The sequence below is a fragment of the Spermophilus citellus genome (genome assembly GCF_964194105.1).
Source record: "Spermophilus citellus genome assembly, chromosome: 12".
Classification (NCBI taxonomy): domain Eukaryota; kingdom Metazoa; phylum Chordata; class Mammalia; order Rodentia; family Sciuridae; genus Spermophilus; species Spermophilus citellus.
In genome coordinates, this window is record NC_138198.1 from 3,008,561 (window position 1) to 3,031,633 (window position 23,073).

Here is a 23,073-nt window from a genome sequence, read left to right on the forward strand (position 1 = left end):
TGGAATAGCAGACCCAGCCTGGTGAACTCTCACCTCCCAAGGTTCTGCATTCTCCATAGACCACCCAGAGGCAGGGACCTCTGTCTAGCAGCCTTCTTCTTCTTCTTTTTTTTTTTTTTTCCTAAAGAGAGAGTGAGAGAGAGGGGGACAGAGAGCTAGAGAGAGAGAGAATTTTTTAATATTTATTTATTTTTTCTTAATTCTCTGTGGACACAACATCTTTGTTGGTATGTGGTGCTGAGGATTGAACCCGGGCCTCGCGCATGCCAGGCGAGCGCGCTACCGCTTGAGCCACATCCCCAGCCCAAGCAGCCTTCTTAATTACGCAAATGCAGCAAAATGTACCCAACCTGCATCCATTTAAAATGACTGGTTAGAAAGCCTTTGCTGAGTGTCTTGTAAGCAGAGGCCCTCGCTGTTAGTTCTGCCCAAAGAGAGCACAGATCCAAGACATGGTGCCTGACATTAAGGGTCTTGAAAAGCACACACAGCTGAAGGGTGTTTGAGAAAATTCCAAAGCAAGTTTCAAATTGAACCGGAAAATCTGGACGGGGCATGGGATAGTTGAGGGTGATGGAAGATGGAGGTGGTACACAGAAAGTAGAATTAAAAACAACTTTGGGATAAATCCTCCGGGACCAAATGAAATGTAAGCTAAATCTGTGATAGACATGAATTGAGGACACCAAAGGAGAGCTGTCCAAAAAAAAAAAAAAAAAAAATGACCTGTGATAATTATTGGCAAAGCAGGTTGGCATGTGTTTCAAGAGGTTTTAAAATATGCATACACTTGGAATCTAGGATTCCCCTGCTACAGATCTGTTCTGTGAAAGCCATCCTCAATCAGGGAAGGCTCTGCTGCTGGTGGAGTTAGAAAGTGGTGCAGTCACTTTGGAAAGTAGTTTGGCAAAATGCTAACATTCTTCAAAACGTTAAAAAGCTAGTGGCATGACCCAGCAGGTCCCGACAGAGATAAATATACCCGAGAGAACTGAAAGCATATATCTACAGACAAACGTGGGCAACTATGCTCAGAGCATTACTGGTAAAGAGTCACAAGGTGGAAGCATAAAAATGATCATTGACTGATAAGTAACTAAAATTTGATGTATCCATGCAATGAAATATTATTCAACCATGAAAAGGAATAAAGTACCTTGTCACAAAGGAACTTTGAAACTATCATGCCAAGTAAAAGAAGCCATTTATATGAAATGTCCAAGATAGATAAATCCATAGAGAAAGAAAGTAGATTAGTGGTTGTCAAGGGATGGGGGAGGGGCCCATGGGGGATGACTCTCCTGTGTTAGTGGTTTCTTGAGGGTTAGCAAAACATTTCTAATATTTGATAACTGCCGCAGTCTGGCTGGGCACAATTCAGGAGCCACTTGTCAAGCAGAAACGAACTTTATTTAGAACACACACCCGCACCACAGGAGCTCTTCAGGAATTCCCTCAGAGCCAACTGCCACCACCGGCTTCCCACGAGCCTCTCAACCCCCCCACTCCTCCTGCTCTTGAGGCCGATTGGCTGAGTCGCATGGGTGGAGCCAAAAGAGTCCCCCAATGAGCAGCTCCGTGGTCTGAAAGGGCGGGGGAAACAGCCCAATGAGCATCACCGCAGAGGAGCCAATCAGCTGGCAGCTGGAAGTTTGCTGGGGCCCCTTCAGCGGTGGCTCTCAACAGATAATGCTGATGATGACACAACTCAGTAAATATACTAAAAACCTCGGAATTGGTTAAAGGGTGAGTTTTATGATGTAGGAATTACGTCTCAGAAAAAGTTATAAAAAATAGAAAAGTTTTCAGCGTAAAAATTACATAATGACATTTATTTTCCAAGAGTGAAAAATTGGAAACCACCTAAATGTCAATCACAGAAAAGTGAGAAAACGCTGTGGCCACCAGAGGGATTCTCAGGCCTCCACGGAGGTCATGGCTTCCTCAAATGACAGCGACCTGTGGCTTTCTGGCTGGAGACAGACGTTTCAGAGTGGCCCAGCGTTTCTGAGCGGCTCACAGGGACCCAAAAACTGAGACTGGGGTTTGGGTTAGCTCTGGTTTCCCCCTGCACAGGTGTGAGACTGCTTTTGGATGGGCCAGGGTCATCGCGGTCACCATTCTTTCTTGGGAGAGAAACTTCTTGTCTAATACTCGCAGAACATTCCAACTTCCCAAAACAGTGCAAAGAAAAAAAAAACCCACTTAAAGATCTTCTCCTGGGACTTAGAGATGGGAAGAAGGCACGCTCTGAGGGTGATGGGCACCCTCTCCCTGGGCCAGGCCGCACTGGTGTTTTTAGGCCCCCTTCTGGCTTGACTTCCCGTGATTTGACTTGTGGGAGGGAGAGTCTGAAGTCCCCTCTGGTCTTTCTGTGACTGGGAACAGTGGCCCAACTGCCTTTGCTAGTCCCTGGTTGGCTCCCTGAGTCTTCTTGGGTCGTGGAGAGACCTTTCAGAAGAGGGCATGGCCGTGTCTGCCCTGGGGATGTTTCAACAAACGCAGGTGACTTCGTGCCTGCCATGAAGACCAGACCAGAGCCACTCTGGGCTCAGCTTCCCCCAGCCCCTTGAAGTTACTGTCCATGGAGGACTATTGGGGGCTAGTCTCAGTCACTGTCATATTTTATAATTCATGGAAGTGTGACTGAAATACTGTGTGGGAAACAAAATCAGCAATCACAGATTCACACCAAAGCGCTGGAACCTCAGGGGCACAGGTCTTTGTTGGATACATCAAAAGATTATAGATGCAAATCAAAACTATAACGAGAACAGAATCCTACAAGGAGAGATCATCACGGTTGGAATGGCGAGCCTCAGATCAACAACAGTAACCAGATAAGGGCAAGACAACGGAGCAAACGATCTCAGACACGGTTGGCAGAAAGTTCAGGATTAGCACAACCGTCATGGAGAACAGGTGGAGGGTCCTCGAGAAACTCAGAGTAGATCTCCCCTGCTGTGGGGAAGGCCCAAAATGGCTGTAGTCAGGCTCCCTGCCAAGACTCTGGCCAGCTCTTTCTAGTATGTACCCAAGGTCATAAGCATCTGCCTGGGAACATGAGCTTGCTTAGGTAACCTGTTGGCACTGCACCTTCTCTGTTTGGCCTGTGGAAAGGGGACTGGGCGTTGCTATTCCCAGCTGTGTCCTGTGCTTCTTTTGTGTGCTGGGATCTTGAATCTATTTCCCAGAGTCTGAACCCCTGCAGAACATCTGTGATCCAGCTTTCTCACTTCTTCCTTGGCTGCTGTCTGAAAGGAAATGGGATCAACACACTAAAAAGTCACGCTGTTCACCATAGCTAAGATGTGGAATAACCAAGGGGTATATCAAAGGATAAGAAAGAAAATCTATCCTGCTATAAATACCTGAGGGAATATTATTTAGTCATGAAGAAGAACAGAATCCTACCATTTGCAGCAAACGGATGGACCCAAAGGGTATTTTATTCACTGAAATAAGCCAGCCATGGAGACAAGGATTGCATATTCTCTAAAAGGTGTAAGTTAAAAAAGGAAAAGTTGTCCTGCATATAGAATATTGATTACTAGAGGTTGGGAAGGAGGTTGGGCTGAATTCGATGGACACGTGCTATGTGCATGTATTAAAATATCACACTAAACCCTACCCATGTCTAAATTAATACATGTTAATCAAAAATAAAATTTTACAAAGATCGTAAAAAATACCTTTTTCTGCTTTGCAATATTGTCCTCACTGAGTCAGCACGGGGTGGGATCATTCCAAAGTTTCGTCTCTTCACAAGAGGAGCCTGTGGAGTGTGGGCAAGTTTGAGGAGGGTGGGAGACCCTTCAGCCTCTCACTCAGGGATCTCGGGGAGTTGTCCTTACTCCTGAGGAGGACATGCCCTCGACAAGAGCACAGGAAAGAAAACGCTAGTGCATCTCGGGTGCCGGGGACAGCAGGCTGGCTGCTTCCCTACTGATGTGATCGTGAACTGCAGAGGAGAAGGGCAGGCCCAGGGAGCCCCTGAGCACCAATCGCTTGGGACACTAATTGCAAAGAGCCGTGACCTTTTCCTTTCAATCATTTCATGCATTTCTTGGTCCTTGGCTTCTCTTGTTCCCAAGCGCATCTGGAGAGCTCTGTTTGCAGGAACTTCTCTCTGAGCATCTTTGATTTCGTGATGTTCTCTCTCTGGCCGTGAGAGAGAACGCTCTCTTACGACGCAGGATAAATCACCCCTGAGAGCGGCTGGAACTGATTATTATAGGATGGATGACTGTAATCAATATAATAAAATAACTCAAGCAGATTAACAGTAACAAACGAACATTAAGTGCCTTCTGTGTACAAATCCATGGGGTCTATAGAGATGGAGGGGTACCAGAGCTTCAGGGTAGCCCACTCTGGGTTGTTGAGCGTGGAGACTGCAGACGGTGGAGTGTCCTGAGAACATCTATGGTGAGGCCAGGGAACCTGGCTGTGCTGTGTGCCAGCTTCGTGATACTGACAGTGGGAACACATTCTGCCTTGTTTATTTTTCCAACTTGTAAATTAAGCCCGTTAATTTTCTTTTCTTTTTTTGCCGGGGGTGGGTATGGGGGATTGAATCAGAGGCCCTCAACCACTGAGCCACACCCCCAGCCCTATTTTGTATTTTATTAGAGACAGGGTCTCACTGAGTTGCTTAGCACGTCGCTAAATTGCTGAGGCTGGCTTTGAACTCACCATCCTCCTGTCTCAGCCTCCCAAGCCGATGGAATTATAGGCATGCACCGCCGTGCCCAGCAAGCCCATTAATCTTCAACTTCTTTTTTCTTTACTAGTTTGCAAAGACTACATGATTTCTCTCTAGTAGCCTCCAAACTTAATATAAAATTTTAACATTTTCATGGACACATAATTCATAGGGGGTTCCATGACATCATTTAAGGTCAATAATGACATGAAGTATCTTTGCAGAAATTGGGAGCCATCGTCACCATTCATGGTGCCTGAGCTGCCAGGTGCCTCTTCTGTTTTGAAGATTAAATGAGCTGAGGTGTGGAAAGCCACGGAGCCAGTGCTGAGCGCTTAGTGGGCGGTTTTCTTCTGGTACCTATTGTTCTTGCTGTGGCGGCGACTGGCATCCAGGAGGCTCAGAGGAATGGGGTGACCGGGCAGAAGGAGAGGGGAGGGACACAAGAGACCCATGGGGTGCCCTCTCCAGATGGAGTGACAGACTGCGTTCTCATCACGGAACCCTCTTCCAGCCCCCACGTCAAGCCAACTGAATGGAGTCCATCGGGCCTCTGGGGACCGGTTAGGGGAGTAAATTCAGAACTGAATATGAACCAACAACACGCCTTCACACATTTCTGAAATGAAAAGTAGCCAAACTAAATTTAGCTCCTCTTCCCCGTTAGGGTTACGTCCCCAGGAGAGACCAGACCTCTCTCCGGATGTTAAAGCGGCGCAGCTGGGTCACCCGGGGCACGCGGCCAGGCGTGACCCTGGCGGTTCATACCAAATAGGCTCCTCCTCGTTGGGGTGTTGCAATCCTGACGGGGGAAGATCTGGACTCCCAGCTTCAGCAGCGTCCTGGCATCCTTCATGGAGCGTTTGTGCATCAGAATCACAGACGCGGCTCTTCCGTTTGTCACCCTGGGGTGGGAGGGTGGCACAATCAAGCCCGACCGCCTGCTTCTGAATAGCCGACCAGCTCTCGAGCTGTCACCTCTGCGTGCACCCAGGTAGCTGAGGACGTGGCTTCCTTTGTGCTAGGGCTGTGATTGCTTTTCATGCTGCGTGACAACTTGGCTGCAATTTCATTGATTCTCTTGGAATTTCAAATTAATGGTTCTCCCTTTCTGGCACTCAATTGCCGAACCGCATGTTCTCCCATCAGAAAAACACAATCAGCTAAAGCCAAAAAACCTCCCCTCGTTGTGCAGGAAACCATGCTTTTGTTTCAACAGGGCGTCCATTGTGTGCTGGGGACGAGGGCGTGCGGAGATGGCGCCTGGGCTCCGGCCTTCTGCAGGGAATCAACAATCTTCAGTTGTCCTTGATGTCTGGGCTGCCACTCCAGAAATCTTCCCGGGGGTCAGCCACAGCCTTTGTCTCTGGTTTTGCTGTGAACTCTCTGGGCTCAGGAGCTTGGAAACAAGAAAGGAAACAGACAGTCTGGGCTGATGGTTTCCCCTGGCAGTGAATTAGGAACTGCGGTTGGAGTTTCTTAGGCCCTTCTTTGGATGAGCAGGGTGTGATCTTTGCCCCCCAAGGACATTGGCTTGGACACATTTTAGGTGATCATGACCAATGTAAATTGGGGGATGGGGCAGAGGCCAGGGGATGCTGCTAAATATGATGTGGTGCAGCAGGCAGTGACCGTCCCCTCCCGGCACAAAGAGTTATCTGGTCCCAGACGTCGGTACTGCCGAGGTCTAGACTAGATACCATGGGGATTTAGGTGGACGACTCCGATTGTCAAGTTGCCATCCTTTGTCTCAGAACCTCGGCTTGATGTTGATGACACGTATAATCAGGAACAGGCAGTGCGGTCCTGTGGTCAGAGCAGGGGCCTGAGTCTGAGTGTCCTGGGCTTGGATTCCAGGAGGTCAGGGTGAGACTCGTGGGTCCCTCTAAGTTCTATGCACAAACTGCCTCCACAGCCAGAAGGAAACGACAGGGGGGACGTCCGGGCCAGGACAGCTCCATGGAACTTGGAACCTCCCATGCCCGTGGGCACAGCTGTTTGTTGGGGTGCCCATACAGCCCTGTGGGCAGTGCAAGACGCCATCCTGAGGGCAAATGTAGCGTCCCTGAGGGGCACCGTCGAGGTAGGACACCGGGCGGACTTTGGTCCCCTGCTTCCATTTCTATCTGAGGTGGCCCTACTGGTTTCTCTTTCTGCTCCTGGTAGGGACGCACCAGGGAGGGCTGGTGACTCCACCCAGGATGAAACGCCTGCCTGGCCCAGGAGCAGGGCCGGGGAGCACGGCGGCCGGGGAGCAGGCACTCGGCCCCCCACTCTGCTCAAGAACCAGTCATGGCATCTTCAGACAGCCCCAGGCAAGACGTCATTCTGCTGCTTGGAAAACTAGGTCCCTTGGGCCTACTCCCCAAATCTGGGGTCTCAAATGCTGGGGGGGCATAGCTCTGCCCTTCTCTTGTCTGAGCCTCTATCAGATGTTGTGCAATCTCCTTTTATTGGGACCATATTTGTGGGATGCAAGGATGCTCCATTTCCATGAATTGAAGGGATTTCTGTGGCCAGAAATGGGGTCAGGGGGTCCCATAGACTCATACTTTCTGGGTTCAAATCCCCACCCCACCCCCCTGAACCATGGTTGTGACCTACAGCAAGATTGTGTTTTGTTTCAACTTAAAAATAAAATACCTCTTGGAGCCTTCTCTGTGCCGTCTGTCAAGAGGGGACGGCAGTGCCACCCCTTCCCAAGGTGGGTGTGGAAGTGAAACGAAGTTAGAAAGAAGCTCGCTGAAGCTCTGGCTGGGGGACATTGCACTGGGTCACAGCATACCTCCCCCATCTTGTTGGAGATGGTCCCAGCGACCTGGGTACAGCAGCCTCATCATGCCCTCTGGAAGGTACAGGGGGCAGCACCAGAGGGTCACATGTTCAGGAAGTGGAAGAACCAGGGTCAGAGCCCAGGAGCCCAGATCCTCGCAGCTCGGGTCTCCACTGCACGGCTCTGCTACTTCTCTGAGGATGATTTTGCAGAGGGTGGTGGGTGGCCACTCCATCCATTGGCTTCCAGGGCTGTCTCCCCCCTTCTCCAGCCCAGAGGGTCTCTCTTCCACCCACCCCGAAAGGCTCACGTTAGGATACCGAGTGCAATTCCGAAGTGCACATTCTATTTGGAAACAGGTTGAATTATTTTAAAGTTTTATGAATGATAAGAAGAAAAGGGTCAGCATTGTCCCCTTCTCCAACCTTTGCTCCTTCCAGTCCCTGGGGGTGAGAGCTTTTTGTTCTTCCCATTTTTTAGATGAGGCCAGAAGGGCTCAGAGAGGAACTTGACCAAGGCCACAGTGGAGAGGGTGTGCTCTCCAAGCACAGAGGGATTCACTTGGTCTTCAGACGGAACTTTGAACTCCCGGCACGTGTCGACAAACACAACTTGCTTCTCGTAATATCTGACTTTTCAAAATACCCCAGCTTTGGGGAAGCATGCCGTGTTTAGTCTTTAATATCCGTCTCCTCCTTCCCCCATCCCCTCCAAAGTGTGCCAGCCCCCTGGTTGGTGGAAACTGTCTGCAGAGAAGCCCTGGAACCGTTGGCAGGAATCGTTTGGCTCATTTGCCCCCCGCCCTGTCTTACAACCCGTTGCCACAGGATGTCTCGTCCTGAGTGCTTCGGGAAAGACCTGCTGAGTCCACATTCTCCTTTGGCCAGAAGACACTGATGGTGAAGCTATGTCACACTCCTACACTTAAAATGTAGTTTGAATAGTGGAGTAGGAAATGAATCCCAAGGTTGTAAACTGTCCCAGCAAGAAAATTAACAAAGAGGCGGATGGTATGTTGGTTCCTAGATGCCGGTTGGGAAATACATATGGAAAACATGAAATTTCCACCACGTGAAGGAAGCCAGAGAGCAAACTCGGAGAGGTGGTCTGAGGCTTCCTTGAGAGGAAGGACCTGTGCAAGAATGAGCTTCCAGCAAGTGGGGTCGTCATCATTCAAGGTGGGAGAGAAAGAAAAAAACTCTGAAAAAATTTCCTAGAATTTAAGCAAAAGGCGAGTCCCCTTCCTGTGTCAACTAGGACTCTAGCAGTAAACAAAACAGACCAAGTCCCTGCCCTTGTGTGGCTAATATTTGGGTGGACGGATGTAATAGTTAGCTTTCAGTTACTATAATGAAGTACCTGACACCGGCTACTTATAAAGTCAAGAGAGTTTTTTTTAGCTAACAGTTATAGAGATTCGAAGTCAAGATCCTGGGCCATTTGATTTGGCTTTTAGTGAGGGTGGGAGATGGTGGGACTTAAGGAACATGTAGGAGCAAAAAGTCACATCTAGAACTGGGGAAGAGAGACAGAAACCAGGGTCCCCTAATCCCCTAGAGAATGGCATCTCCAGTGATCCGAGGACCTGAAAGGTCACCACACCTCCCAATTAGTATCACTATTGGGGACCAATCCTTTGCACATGGATCTTTGTGGGGACAGTGTCCACAAACCAGGCAAAGGACGAGGAGGAAATAAAGCATGCTGACTCAGAGGGTGACTCGTAAGAGAAGGAAAACCATCGGCCCCTAGATCTGTGTCTCAGGCACACCAGGTGTTGGCTAATGACAAGGCTGGCTTCAACGGTGACCTGTACCTGTTGAGTTCCTGTTTCCCAGCCCCAGCTCTGTCAGGAGTTCTGCCTCCTGGAACCAGTAGCTCACAGTCCGACACAGCGTCCTGTAGCAGATCCACAGAGTGAAGAATAGTGTATCAGTCAGGGTTTGTTGCTATAACAAGCACCGAGAAAAGCAACTCAGAAGAGGGAGGGTTTATTTCAGCTCGTGGTTTGAGTCCATTGCTGGCTGGCTCCCTTGCTTGGGCCTGAGGGGATGTCAGGGTGGAAGGGCTCTCATGACCCAGTCACTTCCTGAAAGCACCACCTCTGGACACGGCGGCCCTGGGACCAAGCCTTCAACGCAGAGTCCTGGGGGGACACTTCATATCTGCACCATAACAGGCCCTTTTCCTTGCTCTCCCCAAAGAAATGGATATAAAGCCACCCAGGTACACAAGCGAGCACACGGCCACCAACAGCTCCCTGCAAGGCGTGGGTGGGTAACAACATCTCTGGTGATGTGAAGTGATGTCAAGGTGGTCACAGAGGCTCCTGGCTGATGACCCCACATGGGACCTCAGACTATCAGAAGTCCTTGGATCACAACGCCCATGGCCAGCCGCCATATTGTTCAAATCCCCTCTCCCCACACTGGATCCTCTGTTTCTCTGTTTTGTTTCCCTTTGTCTGTAACTAGTCTCCTCTTGGGCCAGAAACGCAGCCTCTTACCCTTTCCTCGGGGAAGGAGCTTGTCCCTCGTTCTCCTGGCCACCTGAACACACCTGAGCCACCGCCCAGGCACTGGGCGCTGGCCCCGGGGCTTCTCACCAGGCTCTGCCCTTGACCACAGGAAGAAGGTGAACGTGCTACCTTTATCTTTCCTCCACCAGCCTCTGGAGGTAGAGAGAAGAACAGAGTGATTTATGGTGACGGTGACATGTCAATGATGCCCCTTCCTTTAGAACGTCAAAGCAGCTATGTCTGGTTTTGGTCTCAGGCGCGTCTCCATCTTGCCCTGTCCTCCACTCAGGGAGCCAGCCACATGGGGCTGGGGAGGAAGAAGCCATGGAGCTGTGGAGGCGTTTCCACATAGTCCCCAGGGCTGAGGGTGCACTTTAAATTTTGAGAAGGGGACCCATGTTAAGTGTTCTTACCAAACAAACAAATGATGGAACAATCCACTTCCTCCACGGAAGCTTTGTCTGAAGCTGTTGCTAGGGCAACCTTGTTTATCTCCACGTACATTTAAGGTGGGGTTTGTGCTTCTAGGCGGAAAAAAAAAGCCGGTTCCTCCTCTCCCTCCCTCCCACATCATCCTGCGCGTTTCAGACTCGGGAGGGAGAGTCATCCACTCACCCGGGACCACAAACCACAGAGCTGCACAGGGGCTCAGGAAATCCCTGGCTCAACTGAAGACGGTGGACTCAACACAGACACGCACACTTGAGCTTCTCCATCTCATACTTCATCCATGTTTGTTGATCAAGTCAAAGAAATGACAAACAGAGAAAAAAATCATTATGTTTGATGACGCCACCATATTGGCGTGGTGGGAAGGAGGATGACGCTTGAGGTTCATTTTGGGTTCTTTCTCTCTCTTTCTCTCTCTCTCTCTCTCTCTCTCTCTCTCTCTCTCTCTCTCTCTCTCGTCCTGCTCTTTCTGTTCCTTCCACCTTCAATACTTTTGCTCCAGGACGTCGAGTGCCTAGCTGCTGCTTCTCATTCAGATCTTGCCACGGTGCCAAGCGTTGGAGAAGCCATCTCTGGCCACTTTAGAAGGAAGTGACGTGCCTGCCTGGTCCCCAGGGGAATCCACACTCCACCGCACCACACCACACATTTCATTGTGCAAAATTGTCTTTATTTGTTCAGTAATTTAGTCATTCGATAAGTGTTTATTGAGGGCCTACTATGTGCCAAACACCCTTCAGGGTTCTGCGGATACATCAGGAAACAAAGCAAGCAAAAACGTTTGCTCTGAAGGAGTTGAGGTCCTAACAGCAGGCGATGGGTGAAGAGCCCAAGTTCCCTGTGGACCACACCGAGGGGGGGAAGTAAGTGGGAGAGAGGAACACTGGGAAGGGGTGCTCACTAACAGCCTCCGTGGGCAGGTGGCGTGGGGGCGAACTCCAGGCAGAGAGAGGGGCAAGTAGAAAGGGCCCAACGCAGGGGCACGTGGGGAGAGGGGACTGATGGAGGGCGGGGAGCCACCGAGGCTGGGGCGGGGTGTGCAGGTGGGAGGCGCTGCCAGCTCACTTTGACCACGGGAGCCAGGAGTGAGTGCAGTAACACGGGACAGTGACCGCACTCTGAGCAGGGGAGTGGCTGGATCCAGTCTGGGTTTTTAAAGGGTGGTTCCAACAGTTGCAGGACAGCAAGTGCCAAAGAGTGTTTGGGCGGCTCTGGCCTTCGCTCGGCACAGGCAGGGATCAGCTTGGTAGTGTCCCTGCATGTGCATGCACACACACACTCGCACACGCACGCACACCCATTCACAACCGAGTGCATCTGAGTTCCCATTCTTCTGTCCCATGACGGCTCTGCTTACCTAATGACGTGTCCTCTGCGTCCTTCCACATCCCTAAAGACGGAGTTACGTCGTCATTCTAACAGGCCTTATTACCCCTTTGTATGGATGCGCCACCGTTTATCTGCCAGCCCTGGACTCAACACTTGAGCGGCTTCCCCTTCTTCACTGTGATCAACAATCCTGCAGTGGCTTGTCCAGGTTGCTCTCTGAGGTACGGTCCTGGGGAGAGAATGGTTGGGTCAAAGGCTATAAATAAGGAGTGCTCTCGGGGTGTGCCTCACTGCCTGGGTGTGTGCAGAGTGGGCTGCCCCCACTGCACCCGGCTCCTGGCCCAGCTTCAGGTATCAACACTATTTTTATTCTCTGCTGATCTGATAGAGTAAAGCTATAGTATTTTTGGTTTTCACTGCATGGATTTGCCCGTGTTTTATTTGGGCCATTAGCTTTAGTCTTATTGATTTTTAAGAGCACCTAATATATTAGAGACACTCTGTTGTAAATGTTTAAGGATTTTCCCATATAATCTTTATATTTTTTTAGTTTGAAAATAATGAAATATACACACTTTAAGAATATGCAATATACTCATGAAATGTATAAGGAATAAAATAAAATAAATAGCCAAGTGTCCATCACCCAGATTAGGGTGTAGAGCACTCCAATACCCCAACTCTGCTCCCCTCGCTCCCCCAAATGGACCACTCTTCTGAATTTGATAGTGATGATTCCTTGCTGTTCCTTATAGTTTTACCTGATGCATCAATTTTCCTAAGTCTAGCATGGATTTGCTTTTGCAGGGTCTGAAATGTTATGGGAGTGAAATTATACGGCATGGGTTTGTCCAAGATTTGCTTTCTTCCCGGGGACACTTGTGAGTGTCTTCCATGCGGAAACGTCCGGGTGGCTCACCGTCTCTGGCAGAGTAACTGCAGAAATGCCTCCCCTTCAGAAGTGCAATTTCCCAGTGCCGAGAAATGCATGTTTTAAAACATCCTAGCTCCTGCCACACGATTTTCCAAAGAGGCTTTTACTACTCTGTAGTCCAACAAGCAGTACGTGAAGTTTCTGAACCATCTACATCCTGGTGGACACATGTCTGTCAGGCTTGACATTTTGTCCCCAACCAGTGCATATGAAAAGGGACCAGAAACTGGATAGTTTTATTAAAGAAATGAGCAAGCACTTAGAACAGAGGTGGCTAGATTTTTTTTTAATGTGGCTTTTAAAATATTTATTTGTTTTACTGGTCCTAGTAAATTCTCTGGAGGCAGACTGACCCTTGTCTTTGATTAGGTACAAGTTGAGCAGAACTTCAATTAAGAAATTGAGATGATTTTAAGGCCGGGGGGGGGCGAAAAATGAGCAATTTGGGGAACAATTTGCAGGAAGGGATGGTTGCCTTTCGGAAAAGCTGAATATGCTCCTGTTTGGGGTTTATGGATGTGCTCGGCGTTAGAATGCACTCTCAGAAAGGCAAAAGGGATTGCTGAACTAATTTCTCTCTAGTCCAACATTTAAAAACAGTCAATTCACTTTGGTACAAGAAAATAAATAGGTAGATCAATAAGTAAAGACAAGGGATTTCTCATGTTCTAGGAACTGCTTGGTGATCAATACGAATCAAGCAGGACCACTGGGGCTGTGTGTTGCCTACAGCTGGTTTAGATTCCTCCTATGTGGATTTCTCTGTTGGCGTCTGTGCATCTGTGACTGGTTCATGGAGAGTGGGAGATGATGCTCTTCCGCCGCCCTTCAGAACAACTGCTCCCCTCTCTCTTCCAGCTTCTTTCTGGCGGGAATCCCGGTACCCATGGACATGCCAACATCTGGCCCCTGTGTGCAGAAGCCAGCTGTGCTTGTCCAGCGCATCTTAGCCGGGAGACCCTGAACTTGATGACAAGATGCATAACCTAATTAGGCGTGAACTCCGGAGACGCTGGTGCTTGTTTCTGAAAATGTAAAATGCTGCTTTCAATCTATCGGTGTTTTCTTCCCAGGAGTGCTGTGTGCTTTGTGTGCATGTGCGTGTGTGTATACACACACATATACACAGGCCTGTGCATGTACACATATGAAAGCATCGTGAATTAGTAAATTTGGAAAGCCAGAGATTGTGCAAGCAGAAGTTGCCTGCACAGAAGTTAGAGTCTGTCAACAAGTCTGGATGGCGCCTGGCATATTGCCAGAGGGAGTAGTTTATGAAGTAGCGCCAGCGAGCTATTAAGTGTGGAGATTTCTTATTGGCTGACTGCTGTATCTAGTTTATGTTAATTAAGATAAGCTGTGTGGAATGTATAAATACCGCTCCTGTCCTACCGTAAACGGCTCCCTCTCCTGCTGTATCAATCTACACAAGTTGTTCGTCACCCCCCCCCCCCCCCCCGGTTATTTTGCTGCAGTCGGACTGCGGCACACAGAGGTGCCGGGGTTCATGCCCTCCACACGCAAACCCTTGTGAGCACCACTCTGGGCTTCCTGTTTATGGTGGTGCCATGGGAGTAACATGGGCATTCCAGGCAGGAGTCACATGTTCCAAACTCCTACGTGTGAGTCACGTGGCTGTAAACAATGTGCTTCAGTTCCCAGGATGGTGCTTTCCCGTCTACTAAATACACACAGTGTAGCACCTGCTATGTGCCAGGAGTGAAGATCATGATTATAATAGAAAGTGTGGTCTCTGCTCCTCAGGATGTCCATAATTTGTAGGCCAGTATGGTAAGACCAGCAGAAGGACTGGGTGCACAGAGCAGAGTGACCCCTTGCCCAGGTCAGAAGCTAAGGGGCGCCCGTCAAAGGCACTGTGGCTATGGAGCCGTCGAGGATGAAGACGGGGTGGTTAGGAAGACAGGGTTGGGGACAGCGGTATCTGGGGGAAGAAGTATGCACAATAACAGGGAAGTGTGAGGGAAATAAACACCACATGCATCTTATCGTAAGAGGCCTGTGGTGCTTCAAAAACAGGCTCCCAAACTCTTTGACACTCTTCCCACAGACAAGCTCAGTTCTGAGTCCTTTCCCTGGAATCAGGGCAGGCGTGTAAGCATGGTGGAAGTGATACTATGTGAAGTTAGGTCATAAAAGTTCAGGCGGCTTCCACCTTGTTGCCAAGGACACACACCCCTGGAGCCCTGAGAAATCCAGCTAGCCACAGCTTCCATCTTGTGAGGAAGCTCAAGCATCCTTGGGGAGAGGCCACAGGGAGGAGCTCTGTTTGCAAATCCCAGTGGAGCCCGGCCTTTGTATTATCCCTGGCCAGGCACCAGACCCTTGTATGGTTCACATCTTGCTGCTGAGACTTCTGACATTGTCCCCCTCACTGAACTTCTGACCTGCAGGATCTAAGAACATCAGAGCAAGGCTGTTGTTTTACACCATTACATTTTGGGGTCATTTGTTTTGCAGCAATAAAGAATGGAAATGTGTCTCTTTGACTCTAAAACGAGGTTATTTTGAAAACCCAAAAAAGCCAAATCCTGTTCTACAAAATGAAAGCCCGGACTCCTGAACTTCTGACTTAAAGAAAAATAGTTCCAAGAACATGAAGATGGATACCAGATTTGTCAGAGAAATGATAGTAAGTAAGCCCAAACTGATTTAAGTTGTGAAAGAAAGTGTTAATCCACATAACCAGGAGGTTTGAAGAGTAAGTGCCATGCAGCAGGATCCGACATTCAAGGGATGAGCAGAATCTGATTCTCTTCAGTTCGGGGCTCTGCTGTGCTCCAGGAGGTCAGGCAGGTGGTCCCTCAGTTGCGAGGTGGCTGAGACCAGCCTCTACCGTGGCACCTGGCAGAAGGAGAGAGCTCTTTCTCTATCATTCCAGCACGTCTCCCAGGGCTGACTAGTGCTCACAGACCCAGACTGAAGTAGCTCCAATTAGATACCCACCTTCCATCCCATAACTGTGGCCATGGGAAGCTGTCCCCCTATTGGCCAGGCAGGGCCATGTTTCTACCTTTTGAATTAGAAGACAAGACGGCATCTCTTAAGGCCCTGACAGTGAAAGAAACGAGGTTCTCGCTTCTGGTTTTACCAGAACCAGAAATAGACGCTAACAAGTGAAGCAAAGAGATATCCCCTAGACATACAGCATGACTTAATACCACGCGGCTTCAGGGAACTATCCCTTTTACATAAAGGTCCAATTAACACCAAAGTCACAAAGCACTTGTGCCTCCAATACGGGACCCAGAAAAAATTTTCCTCGATAGAGTTCTGGTGATTCCTAATATTTCAACCCTCCCTTATGCCATGCTTGTTGGTTGTTAACAAACATCTGTGAATTTTAGCTTAGGTTCCTGTACACGCAGTCAGAGGTAAAACAAAGAAATAGCACATCCAGATTTTCTTGAAGATAAGTCAATTGATATAAAGCAGAAAAATATTTAGCTTCACGGATCTTATTCAATTATCATGTCTTATTTAAAGAATTTACCCTAAGCCCCCGGGCTCTGTATGCACATTCCTGCTCCACTTTTCTTTTGCTTCAAAGTCTCTAATACTGGATCTCACTGTCACCTCAGGATCCCAAAACGTGTGAGCATGAGATGTAGGACTTTATCTTGGGGCCAATCAGTAACACAGAGCATAAAGAGAATGGGAATCAGCAAGGCATTGAGAAGATACCTGATACATTATGGATGAAAGGTGGACAAGAATCCAGAGTCTAAAGAGGGAGAAAGACAACTGATATCTCAGAAACAATATCATCAGCATTAAAAAAAAAACTGTATTTCCCTTCTACCCTCATGTGAACCCACATGGCTAGCCATTAAGAAGGAGCCTATCCCTGTAATCTGTGTGTGTGTGATTCTTTGGAATAATTCTGGGAACTTCTTCACTGTGAGTTCTCAGGATCCCAGCACAGCACAGGACACACCGGCACGGCCACCCAACGGGCCATCGGCCGATCTGCATGGCCCCGTCACTTCCATCACAATTGGAAGAGGCTCTTGCTGTCTTTCAGGATGACGGGGTTGATGGAGACCGACGTTCCTCCATCTTGGAAAGCTTCCAGCTGCTCCCTGTGCTGGGTGGCCTTGCCCCCGCCATCACCTGCAGGAAGGCCAGCTCTCTTCTTCTTGGGTTGTGTCTTGTCTGTCGTGTTGTTAACTCTGCCATCGATGGAGAGGAGGGGGAAGGTTCGACGTTGCTGTCAGAGTTGCTCAGACTCCCCGTGAGACGTCCTGGGAGGAGGGAACAGAGAGGTCAGGGCCTTCCTGGACACTTCCTTCAGTGACCATCAGGGAAATCTCAGAGGGCCATTTGATCTGGTTGGTCCCTGAGAGCCCCAAGCAGGGCTGGAAATCCTTCCTGGACCTAGGGCAGGCTGTGAAGGCGAAGTTCACAACTCTCAAGTTATTGGACAGTGGTCAGGAAAGGACACCAGCTCAGACTGGCAGAGAAGCCCAGGCCTCAGCAGAGGTCAGCAGTGAGAAGGCGTAACGGCCCCTCCTTTGTGTCGGGCTGTGTCTGTGCTAGAGCTTGCTGCACCGTGATTTTATCTGTGAGTGTGAGTTTCAGGCCAGAAATTATTTTATAACGTTCCAGATGTTCTAAAGGAGGGTCCTGCCCATCTGTTTTTTGTTTTATCCACAAGGACGGCCCTGGGCTTCTTTTACAGCCTACTCAGGTCTGTCACCTCAGTGGTAACAAGCCGACAGATGAGCCCCAGTCCCACTACCTCACGTGATTCATCTACAACAGAATCTGTCACCAGGGCTTTAATTACAGGCCGAACACGAGGGGTGGAGAATTTTCCCAAGATCTTACTCCTGGAATAAGAGCAGGGAGCCTTCACCTAGAGCACTGTACCGCCCCCGTTGCTCGCCTCCTCTCTGGCATTGGGTTCCTGCACACACAGGAAACATTTCAAACATTTCACAGCCTCTCCCGCCCCGGGGCCCTTGTTCACATGGTTCCCTCCACGTGACCAGCCCCCCAGAAACTTGGGGGATACCTGCTCATCCTTCATTTGTTCGCTCCAGGGCTCCTGCTCTGGTCTCTGTCGGCGTAAACTGCCCACTGGTCCTGGTGGCTCCCTGACGTCCTCCATTTATTTCCTTTGTAACTTGTACCTGCAAGCACGGCCGTCGTGTTGGCTGGAGGGCCTGCTTTCTGCTCCTTCCACACCTACTTGCAGGGCCCCCCGAGACAAGGTATGTGTCCCCTGTGGCTCACTACTGTGTCCCCAGTATCTGGTGCTTGGTATGCAGTGGGTGCTCAATAGATGTACATCAAGTGCATGGAGAAAGGCCGAGGCAAGGACCCCAGAGCAAAGGATTTTGTGAGTGGGGCCAGTGGGGTCAAGGGTAGGTCAATATTTGGGTCAAGGTCGAAGCCCTTGGCTTCACGGAGCACAGTGTGAGCCGTGGCCTTTGGTTAAAGCCCTTTGTGTACAAACGGGGACCAGGGAGCACAGATGGCAGGGTGTGTCACCAGCTCCGCACCCTCCTCTCTCATAAAAACGACTCCTAGAGAAGGGGTTGGCAGGTCCGGAGGTGCAGATGGACAGGAGGAAGGACTCGTGTACCAGTGGATGGCGGATAGTTCTGTATTTCAAAATAGCCAGCAGAGAGGATTTGAATGTATGTCCCCAACAAATGATCACTGTCTGAGGTCGCGGGTATGCCAAGGACTCTGATACCATCCGTACACGTGACGTACATGTACTGAAATATCATGCGGTACCCCATAAATATGTACAGAACTATCATGTATTGATTATTTTTTTTAAATACATGACATCTAGACATCCAGGAAGGGACTGGTGTCTATTTAGGATCTACCAAGAGCTCTGTCCTGAGTCGAGCCATGAACACTCATCTCACTTAATTCCCACCAGCACCCGATGAGACTGAGGGTCCTCGTCCCCACGCTTCAGGTCTTGACACGGAAGCTTAGGGTGGGGCGTCTAGGCTGGAGGCACATCATCAGGGATGTGCGAGGCCTTGGATGGCCCAGGATGGTCCCCGTGGTTCCCCGATCCCCTCCACTGTCTTTGTCCACATCGGCTCCGGAGCCGCCTCAGTAGAACCTCCGTAAGCACACGAACTTTGCTCTCAGTAGCTCCTGTCTCGGCTTTGACACTTTCCCTTCCCCTCTGTGCCAGAGTTTCCATCACTCTGTCTGCTCTTGGCTGCGACTGAAGTCTCCCTGAGCTTGAGATTCCTCACCTGTAAAACGGGTGGTTGTTGGGAAGACTCCAACGCTTCAGTCTTTCGACACATCCTCGAAGGACAGGGCTCTAAAAATCATGAGTCAACATGAGTGCTGTTAGTTGCTTCAACAGATAACGCAGGCTTAGCCTGACCAAAGTGTATTTCTCACTCCCCTCAAATCCAGTGCTGGTGCTCCAGGCCCCTCCCTTGGTACAGCACTATCATCTTCTGGGGACCCGGAATCCACCATTGAGTTGTTTGTATCAGCAGGAGGTTGGGGAAAAAGAGGGTAGAAAATCATGCAAAAGGTTTTATGGGCTGGCCTGGAGGAAGTGGTCATCTTTCTTCCCCAGGATTACCTGGCCTGGCCTCATTACCTGACACAGGATTATGTCGTCTATGCGCATGCACCCCAGGAAGAGACGGAATGCTGGTACACGCTAAGATTTCCTGTCACGCTCTTAAAATTACAGCCATTTCTCAGTCTCCATGAGGGAGCATTCCCAGGACCCAAATCCTCAGATGTTCAAATCCATTTATACGAAATGGAATGGTATTTGCATATTACCTACACACATCCTCCTATGTACGTGATATCACCTCTAGATTATTTACAATAACTCATATGATATAAATGCCGTGTAAACAGCGATTGCACTGTATTGTTTAGGGAATAATGACAGGGAAAAAAAAAGTCTTACACATTCAGCGCAGATGCAGTTGTTTTTCCAAATATTTCCCATCCACGGTGAATTGAAATCTGTGAGCGTATTACCCAGGGATGCAGAGGGCCAGCTGTGTCGTAGTCATTCCCAACACTTTCTTCCATTTTAGCCAGACACCTAAAAAGGATCCAACCTTTCCCTCGGTCCCTTCCTTCCCCTCAACACTCCTCTTCCCAGGGCCATATTTCTATAGGATTTGAGAGCCAAGATGGCGGAGTCATTGGATCTGGGTGAATGGCCAGCAATTGGTTAAAGTGTACTCCGTTGGTGGGATTATTGGAATACATGGAGATAAGACACAGAGTAGCGGAGGGGCCTCATCCCTCGGGCAGTCTGGACACTTTGGAGCCAGTGTCTCTTTCTCCCTCCCAGGTGTCATGGGGACTTCGAGTGGGGAAGGCTGCTCCCTGCCTCTGTGCTCAGGGCTTTCCAGTAGGCCACTGTCCCCTGATCCATCTTCCTCTGGACTGCCAAGAGAGGGCTCTTTACATCCAGAGCCGGACTCGGGCTTTCTCAGCACTGTTCACCTCGGGGAGCTCTCAGTGACCATTCCCCACACTGCAGGCATGTGAGGTGCTCCAGTGGCTGTCAATCACTGAGCCCTCAACCAGTGCTCCATGAGCGGTGGCTATGAGTAGTGGAATCTTGTTCCTGCAATGGTGGAGGCCGGGCATACTTTTAGGAGATTTCAGTTGGGGAGGTTAGAGATTGTCTCAATGGGAAAGTCACTCAAAAAAAAAAAAGTTCCCCACCAAAATAACCTGAAATCTGTCCTCTTATCTGATCTGCCTGGTTTTCTAATTAGGGGGAAAGAAGAGGAAGTCTTATTCCCATACCCATCAGAGCATGTGACCATGTTTCAATTATATTTTTCTTTGGGCTGGATAAGGGTAATGAATAGATCTTTATCAAATAATTTGATAGACTTTGCTTTACCCAGCAACTCATGCTCATAAGATACGTTTGGAATCTCCTCTGTGTTTGAAGTTTGCACTAACATCTGCAGAAAGTCGGAGAGGGGCTTCCGAGGTCAGCCCTGTGTTTATGATCTGCATATTTGTGCTGTTCTGCAGAGATTGAAACTGTATGTGAGCATTCCTCTGGTTGGTAACTGAAGCCAATGGCCCCAAATGATCTGCTCTCTGAAGGAGCAACAGAAGCTCCGATACCATAGGGTTAGGTTCGGGAATCGAATGGTTGAAATACAGTCTTTACATTGCCAATCAAGTACATGGTGATCTCCCCCCAGATTTGGAGCGGATCACCCTTTTATGCCTGAGCAACCAGGAAAATGGTGGGAGACTAGTTTCATGAATTTTTACACCTTTCTCTATATGTCTATGCAAATAGTCAAGCATACTCAGTCCCACGAGATAGAGAACAGCATATTCAATGCTGCCATCTTGAATCATGGTGTGTATGTTGGATGGAACGGGGGAAGAAGGGCTTGCACTAGTCAGAATGCTCTATGCTTCTGTCTGTCTGCGTCATGTTTGTACAGCTGAGTCACCAGTTAATGACCATGGTGTGACTTTCACTATGATCACTTACAGAATATTTGTGTTGTGTCTGACATTGGGGTCCACCCTCTACAAGGGTGATATCATTTCACCTTCTCAAGAACCCCATGAGTTAGGTAGTAGTATTATGTTATTCTATGGATAAGGATATGAAATCACTAGGGATAAAATAATTTGCTCAAGTAAGTGGTGAGTGAAATAATAATCTGTACCAAGATTTGGCTGACTCCAAGGTGCATGCCTGTGGTTAACTGCCCGGTCGGTCATCACCGGTGACCCACTCTAAGCAAGACACTGGTTAGAACTGAAGAAAGGAAGCTTGTTTTTTCTTGCTGGTGTGAATTAGAATCACCCTGAACCCATAAGTGTCTTCACTGAGCAGATCCTAAAGCAAATACTCATTATGCTTTAGATTGTCTCTAGTTTCTCTCTCCCTGATACCGAAACTCGGGATGGATGAAGTGGCCAATCCTATATTTACTGGCTGTCCTGAGTTGCTGAGACTTTTGCAGTGAATGTAATTACAGCTCACTTGGAGCTTTTTGTATTCCCAAAGGTGAGACAAGTGGCTTTGACCCACACTGAATATTTAATATGTGCACTGACTTCAGAAAAGAGGCACCCTGTTCCTACCCACTGCTGACTTCTAAATGACAGAGTAGCAGTCTTCTCCTGAAATTAAAAGGAAGGGAGGGACAGTGGGAGGGGATAAGGGGGTGAGAAGGAAAAGAAAGAATGTCCACCTGCCCCCAGATCATACTAGAACAAAATGGCGGAAGGAGTGGCATTGGCTCTGTGATGGGTCTTCTCAGAGTTGGCCCTGTTTTTTTGCCTTGTGACCCACATGACTCATTTAAGTCTCCCTAGCCTCAGCTTCATCACCTGGTGGTGAAAATAATAACAGGCACCTCATGGAATTGTTGGGAGAATGAAATAGAGTAGCATAGTTGATGGATATGGCCAAGAAATTCCATTTTTTCTCTCCTTGAAAGGCTTCACAGCTTTCCTGTTCGTGCCTGTTGTGAATTCAGTTGCAAGACCTATAAAGAAAGACATAGACGGTCCTTCTTTTTCTTTGGAAACTCCTCCTCTCCCCAGCCCTGGCCCAAAGGGTACAACCAGTACCTTGCTTCAGTCCCACGACGTGACAAAATCAATGTTTCACATGCTGATTCTCTGCTCGGATGTCACGTCAATGCTTCATTACCCTTTTGATGAGAAAGCTCATCATTATGTCTTAGGTTCCTTCTGCTATAATGTATTCTTACTTTCCCTTGTTGAGTCCTGACTGTATCATTGAAAAGAAGCCCAGAGGGTAGGAGGAAAAACAGGTTAGACGAACCGATGGACGCCTAGACATTTCTAGAAGTGTCAGAGGCTGGAAAGATGGAAATGAGTGAGGCTTGAGAGCCTGCAGTCTCTCACAATGAGCCATCCACAGTCCTACAATTATATTTTTGAGGAACATTTCAAGATTATTACCCTTTTAAGGACAGGGTTCAACTGTAATTCTGGGAAAGGGACTACTTGTGCCATCTGTTTACTGGAGAATCTACACCCAGAGAGCCAAGTGCATCTGGCAGTTGAGCCGCTTTGCTTCCGAATATTAAATGCGTCACTCACGTGCTTGAGCTGGTGGTAGTGGGTGCTTTGGGTTGGGCCAGGCTGGTTGCACTCCTTGTTCTGCCACTTGGTGGCTATGAAGCCTCATGCAAGTTGCTTTTGTTCTTGGAATCTCACCTGGAGTGCGGGTTATAACCCTTTCACAGGAATATGGAGGATTTAATGATTTAGTAAAAGATCGGCCAGCGTTGCCATCTTCAGGGTAAATGGTCACCTAACGTCTATGGTAGTGGAGTTGAGATTTTGACAGCAAAACTCGG